Source organism: Pinus tabuliformis, chromosome 7 (assembly GCF_031772625.1).
Source record: "Pinus tabuliformis cultivar Carrire ecotype Pingquan chromosome 7, CPIR1, whole genome shotgun sequence".
NCBI classification, from domain to species: Eukaryota; Viridiplantae; Streptophyta; class Pinopsida; order Pinales; family Pinaceae; genus Pinus; species Pinus tabuliformis.
In genome coordinates, this window is record NC_142293.1 from 1,646,607,137 (window position 1) to 1,646,614,975 (window position 7,839).

At 39.7% G+C, this 7,839-nt stretch overlaps 1 pseudogene; it reads left to right on the forward strand.

The window, feature by feature from the left end:
• Window positions 1-792: 792 nt before the first annotated feature.
• On the forward strand, window positions 793-4,016 carry LOC149254717 (zinc finger CCCH domain-containing protein 1 pseudogene; annotated as a pseudogene).
• Window positions 4,017-7,839: the final 3,823 nt, after the last annotated feature.

Sequence of the window (7,839 nt, forward strand, 5' to 3'; positions counted from 1 at the left end):
GAGCATGGGGAGTTAGGGCTCCATGAACAAAAATATAAAATGCGTTGACATTAAGATATATTATAATATTATAATATGTTGTTACAAAAAGAAAGGGGGCACCCAAACCTATAAAAAGAGTTTCCTCCATTTAGTTGGATATGGATCAGTAGGGACAAGTGTTCCTATGTGAGGGCCTAGAGGGCACTTAGAGATCATTGAAGGTGATAGGAACTCCTAGAAGCCATAGGTTCTGAGATATCCTTGTTTGGCCCGAGTTAGACACCAGGTAGGTAATAGCACAACTCGAGGGACTGCAAGTGTAGATAATACAGTGCACTACTTCGGTGTGGGGGCTAATGGGGGATGTGAGCCCATTGGTTAGAGGTCACTGGGGTTTGGTACTTTCGCCCTATTGTATTCAGTACTAGATATGTACATCTTTTATTTATTTATTCAAAGTGGTGTTTATTGCCATGTAATAACCCTCAGTGAGCCTGCTTGAAGGAGCCAGACACCCGCTGGTTCAAACTGCAAGGCCTAACCCTGATAGACCCAAGGAAAATTGAACTTGTATCTCATGATAGAGGGCCCAAGACTTGGCAAGGGGGAATTCAACCCACTGAGCTACCCATCAGGGCTAGTACTACCCATCAAGGCTAGTACTAGATATGTACCTGGCTTGAGAATTTGTTGTCAAAATGAAGTCACGACCCTAGTTTAAGGGTGATCAACTGTGTAGAGAGACAGTTACACAGGCATTAGTGTGTTTGTGGATGGCATTGCTTCCATTGAGAATGTGACAATTGATATCAAAGCCCGCAGTGAAAAACTAGGCATGGATGGGTTAAACAGAATGTACAAAGAAAATAGTCTTGGTACGCTTTCAATGTTAGTTTTTGTCAAAGGCTTTTGCTATGACAATTCCTAGCCTGAATTTGCCATACGCCATCCTCTGCCCTTCTCGACATATGGTACCAAACCCATGCCTCTATATCAATTCGGAAGAAATAGAGGAAGAGAACAAGAACGGGTATGCTGTTGTTCACAGGCCCAATGCTGCTAAGAAACTAGATAATAAGATGGTTTTTTCATGTGGACCTTCGGGAAATGATTCCGTAACAACGGGGTTAGCTGCTTCTACATTTTTCTACAAATCCTCAAAGAAAATTCAGGTTCAGAATGACAAAAGGGCAACGACAACCCTAGAGACAACCCTAGAGACAGAGACAGAGTTTACCAGAGATGCGAGGTCTATCTGAGAGTGGGTTCTTAAGCAAGGCGAGGAGTCACTCAAGGGTTATCATCTGAGTGATGAAAAACATTAGAGCAGGTTTTAGAAGAGAACACACAATTTCTTGAGGAAAACCTGGCGGTGTGCATGGGCTTCTGCTCCTATTATGTTTTTTTTATAAGATTTGATTATCAGCTCCACATTTGTAAGGACTACAAGGAGACCGGTTATTGTGGGTATTGGAAGTTCACGGATGATAGAGGGGAGTATAAGTCTGGTTGGCAGATGGAGAGAGAATGGTAGGAAGTCAAGAAAAAACGAAAAAGTAATCTGGCACGGGGATTGGTTAGAGAGGAAGAGTAAGGCTCGAATTATGGTTCTTTCTGCAACAAACAGGCCCTGGGAACTTGATGAGGCAATCTTGCACTGTCTTCCCCAAGCATTTGAAGTCGGCATGCCAAACTGTGCAAAGAGGGCAAAAATTCTCAAAGTAATTTTGAAGGGTTATAATGTGGAGAATAATATTAACTTTGATCATATACCTAGCTTATGTGAATGATAGAATGGTTCTAATTTAACAGAACTTTGCAAGCAAGCAGCACAAATGCCAATCAGAGAGTTGGTGGATCAAGAAAAGAACGACCAACAAACTTCTTAGATGCCAAAACCCTTGAAGCATTCAGATTTGGAGAAGGTCATTTCTGTTTCAAAACCATTCAGGGTTGTTGCAACTGAGTATTCAAATAGGAGACAGTCTGAATTATAGTCAAGGTTAGGGCCATCAAGTGAGTATTCAGGCGTTAAGCTATTTGATTTTCTGAAGCTTATTGCTGTGTTTGGTGGCAATTCTCATAGGCAACTCCAGATCCTGAAATCGATAAATATATTGAGAAGCCGACGAGCATGGCTGGTTTGATTGCTGATGGAAAACCAATTTCCTTGACAGATAAGGATGTAGTTGAGTTGGTATTCTTTCCGATCGTCAAGGAAGCTTGCCGGGTTCTAGGCGAGGGAATCACGGTGTTGTGGGCAGTGCCCATGTGGATATGCATGTAAAATTCCATAATGTGGAGAAGGCACACAAAGTGTTTGATAGAATGCCTGAATAATCACAAGTGCCTGTTAGACTTTCATATATCTGTAATCATGCTCAGATTGCTCAATTTGGAGAAGAAGATGAAAATTTTCAGGTATGTGCCTTGTTGACCAAGGCAGGTGGTCTGGGCACGTTACATCGATCATCAAATAATTACGTTTATCAAAATTTGGGGAAGGTTGTATTATAGGAATGTGAAATAAGTCAAGTTTCTGGGTGACATGTTCATGTTGAAGCACAAGCAAGTCCGCGAAGGAAAACAAGGTATCAACCGCACTAAGAGAAACAGAATTGAAGTTGGCTACAATGAAGAATGAAACAATTAGTTTAGAGTAGACAAAGGACTTGTACGAGCACAACAGGGACTTCAGACACGCTAAAGGAACCAATGCGACAATTGGCTTCCAACTAGGTAAATTCCCAACTAAAATACTGCCGTGTTTTTGCTGACGCAAAATTTTAGGAAATCTGGGTTTAAACCAATTTAGAGGATGCCAGAAAATTTTAAACCACACCATCTAATTTGAAGGAGGCTAGAAAAGATTGATTACTTCGTGGAAACTCAGAAATTTGTTCGGATGAGTTCTGGAAGTCACTTGGTTTAATAGGCTCAAAATCTTGTGCTAGCATATAAAAAGCTGGATTTTCATGCGTCATCACTAAGTTTCGTCATATTCCTCCAAATTTGATTCTGGATGGTCAATTTATGGTTGGCCATCGCAAATAAAATTTAGTTGATTGTATATTTTTGCAGATGATATAAGAAGTTCTAAATTTCTCAGTTACTGCACAGCCAGATTTTGGTTGCCTAGCTAGGTATAAATATGATTTGTTTTTCCTTATTGGAGTCATCAAATTTGTCCAATTTGATCGTGACCTTATGGTTATGGAGGATCACTGAACTATTCATTTAAATCTAAGGATTCTTTCTTGTCTTTTTCCCATCCCTCTGAACAGAGAAACTGTGTGTGTTAGGAGAGTTTATGAAACATATGTGACCTCCGGAAACTAGCTTCATTCGACCGTGGACTTTATGAGGCTCCTTGATGCCATTGAAGACGATTCTTACTATTTCAGTTATAGATTCAGAGGGGAATCATAATTACTTAGCCAGACAAGCATTTCTTTGCAGCTACAATACAAGTGGTATGTAGTTGTTTGGTGAAGATAAAAGAGACCTGTGGCAACTGGTATAGTAAAAGGCTTATGATTTCTGCTAAGAGAGTATATTGGCATCTGGGATGAATTTACAAGAAGTTGTGGATATCCTCATGCAACTGATTCATCTATGAGCGCATGTTCATCAACACTGCTCATTTTCAATGACAAATACAGGCCTGCTCGTGGACTGATCAATGATGCAATAATTGTCCAAGAACCTTGGCTATCAGGTGGGATAACAAGGGAAAAGTTTGGACACTGGTCTATTACAAGGTGGTTACAACTAGAGTTAATGATAGAGAGTGGTGCTTTCAAAGGTAATTCCACTTGTGTTTTAAGGAAAGTGATGCTCCACAAGCCTGTAACAGCAATTACCCCTTGTCATTCTGAAAAGTATTTGAATAAAGGGCCAGCCTCTGTAGATCCCAATGGAAAACATTATTCAGGGAAACAATTTATGGATTTTGGAAGTTTTCAAGGGAAGTCTGTAATGAAAGAATATGGCATTGTAGATCAAAGCAAGGTTCTTGTTTTCTTTGATTATCATCAGAATGAACTCAAAAGATTGAAGCAAGCTCTGAAGGTATGATTTAGGCATCTAGTGTTTGAATACAACTATAATATTAACACATGAGACTATTACTCTCTCCGTCAAATATGTGATTAGTTTCATATAAAAGGTGGTGGACATAGCCGCTATGAAGACAATGATGCAGCCATGACAAGAGCCAAAAGGAAGCAATTTTGGGAAAGAGCCTTGGACATAAAAGTGCTTGTGGGCTGGGGGACATTTAGAAGGGTGTTACAGGACAAACGAGAGACAACTTCAACCACAGCCTTGAGATGATCTCACATGCCAAGAATATTGAGAATAGCAAGTTTGTGGAATTTTTGCTAGATATGTACTGGGAGCTTCCACTTGTAACCGGTCAATCACCTACTCATCAAACAGGATATGTCACATTGCATCCTCAATATGAGCAAATTTATGCAACATTATGAACCTTAACTCGGAAGATGGAGGGTTTGAACTTTGGGGTATATACTTACAAATTTTGTGCTTTATGATATTGAGGAGGAGATGCAGGAACACATGCTTTATAATTATAGCAAGCTGTTGGAAATTTCTTTTGGCCTTATCAACGCATACACTGGGACAACTATCTAGATCACAAAGAACCTTTGCGTGTGTGGAGACTGCCAATATGCCACCAATTTCATCTCCAGATTTGTTAAGCGAGATTTTGTTGTGAGGGGTTATATCATGTGCGATTACTGGTAATGGCAGGCCATATAGAAATGTTGTTTATGTTGTGAGTAGAATTTAATGCAAAAGGATCAAGGGTGCAGAAATTTTGGTAATAGAGGAGGCATTTATTGATCATATTTGGTGAGACATTATGTGGGATATTAGTATGTGCTGAAGGCATGAAGCTTACAATTATTTGTAACAACATCAGGAAAGAATATTTAGTAAAGGTAAACTGGAAAAGGTCTAAAGATTGGTTGGGAAAATTATGAGGCTCCTCTAGCCAAGTTTATTAGAAACCCTGCATGATGTCCAACATTTCTGTAGTGTCCAGTATGCTATTCTTGCAAATATCCACAGGAATTAATGGTAGTGAGATGGACAATGAGCGAATTGCAACATGCTGCTTGCTCTTTATTAAGTGACCGTGGCTTCCTCAAAGATCCGGAGGAAACAGAGTCTACCCTTTAGAGATGAGATACAAGAGCACTTGAGAACTGATACCTTAATTGGCAAGCTATTGCACTATTTCTACTATCTTCAGGGAGACAATTAAAATCCACAAATATTCCTTGTATTTTGCATTGGAATCTTGTCAGGTTCTTTCCTAATTTTATGACACGATCCCCTTTCCATGTCTGTGAAGATGGAATCGTTGCTATCTCAGAGAAAGGTTCATGTTTGTCATCAAACTCAATTTTGAATGCTTCAGTTTCTTGTCCAGAAAAGTTAAGTGACAATGATTTGAAGCACACAACAGCTACAAATACACCAAGTCCATCTATTTGATGGATTTGGATGGCTTGTCACCATACCTTTGATGGATTTGGATGGCTTGTCACCATACCTTTTATGCTATGAGGGATGAGGTCATATAACATCAAGGAGCTGCGTTAAGATGGGTCTGCTCAATTTGAGATGAAATAGGGGATATTGGTAGTATATGTCAAAAGCCCATTCACCGTGGATGCATTGTTGTTGTCTATTCATTGACATATCTACAATTCAGTTTCAACTAATAGATTGACAGCCAAAAGTGTAACATTCAAAGCCAAGTTACATGAAAAAAATCCATAAGCTACTGCGCAAAAGTTTGTGAATTTCAAGAAAAGGAGGTGTTTTTGGTCCTTCAGTCTGTTCATCTTATTGCATCTCATCAACAGACCCTCCATTAACACCACAAAGATATTATATTCAGGAAGCATCTATGCAATCAGAGACTTCCCAATTCTTCAATCATCCCTGCTCATTTGGAAATAGCATGAGATGTGATGTACCCCAAGTTGTTTCAGTTGCTCTTTTGGTTGGGCAACTTGGTGGAAGAAAAAAAAACACAATAGAAGGGCTTTCATATGGTTACACGAAACCCTTATATTTCTGGAGCAATCCAAGTGTAGTTCAATAGCCAGCTCATAACAGTTCTATCTATCCATCAGATAAACAAAATAGCTCAAATCAGACTTCCAACAACTCTTTGTTTGGAATAGAAAATTGAAGCTTTTGGGGAAATCTTGTTATTGCCAATTGGTGTCCCACCTTGTGCATATACTGCTCGAAGTGATGCACAGGCTCTGTTAAGCTCCAATTCTAATGGTCGAAGATGTACATCTGGGTCTCATACTACTTGTCAATTCTACCAGAGTGCATACAGATACAGGAGGCAGCGTTATGTTATTAGTACATCTCATTCATTGGGGTTAATTACTACCCAAGTGCTCTTAGATACCTCAGGTGTTAAAACAGTACACAATAGATTGTTGCGATGAAACTGCTATGTTTGGAAATCCTATCGTATGTTTAATGGGATTTTTTTTTTAAAATGATGGTAGCAAATAAAGATGGTGGGCAACCCAAGCAACTAGACAAGTTCCGACCATCATGGAGGAATATCCCTTTTGACAACAGTTGTTATTGAGATGACGGTCTTGTGGACACATCGCATGGTAGCATGCGGATGACTAGCTTACTGATTATAGCAACAACAAATGGATAGTAAAACAGAGTGAACAGAGGGATTGAGGTTCTGTTGAATAGAGCTATCAGTGAGATAAGGAAGATAAACAAGTGGAGAAAGGTTAGGAAAATTGCATGCGTGAGACTGGGCATACCGCTTGAGATCATTTCTAGCAGAGTTAGACCTGGGAATACCACTGGAGATCATTTCTAGCAGAGTTGAATATTTTTGTAGGGTTATGTTGAGGGTCTATCTCAGGAACAAACAACATGCAGTGAGTACTTGACAGGAAGCAACAATCAAGGCAGAAGAATTTTCACATCGCATCTAAATGAATTCATGACAATGCATAAATAAGGGGAGGAAAATGTAATACCCTCCGTTGATGACAATGCATAAATAAGGGGAGGAAAATGTAATACCCTCCGTTTGACCTCATGAATGGTCTTGTAAATGTCCTTCTGATACTTAGGCTGGTGAGTTGAATTTTACTGAGCTCTATTTGCTTCTATGTGTATAAATATGTTAAGCTAGTGGGCCAATGTACTGATATGTTTTGAGGCCAGAGTGTTTGTTTGGTCATGCCAAAGAGACGGTGTGTCAAAAGACCAATGAACCTGTTTCATGCAAAATATACATGTATTAAAAAAGAACATGACAACTGTAGGCCAGGGGGTAAAAAGAACACGGGGAGTTAGAATTTAGAACTCCACAAACGAAAAGATAAAAAATGAATTGGTATTAAGATATATTATAATATATTGTTATAAAAAAAAAGAGGGGACACCCAATCCTATAAAAAGAGTGTTTTCCCCATTTAGTTGGATATGGATCAATATGGACTAAGTGTCCCTGTGTGAGGGCCTAGAGGGTACCTGGGGACCTTTGAGGGCAGCAAGAACTCATGGAAGCAATGGGATATAAGACATCTCTGGTCAGTGTGAGTTGAACACCCTCGAGGTCGTGGCACAACCCAAGAGATTGTAAGTGTAGAGAAGGGAATGCACTACTTGAGTGGTGTGGCTAATGGGGGATGTGAGCTTGGTGGTTGGAGCTAAGTTGCATGAAACGCCGAAACGTTTCGGAGTTTTCGAAACGGGGACGTTTAGAAACGTCACCTCTCAAAAATGGAAACGTTGACCGAAATGTCAACCGAAACGTCATAT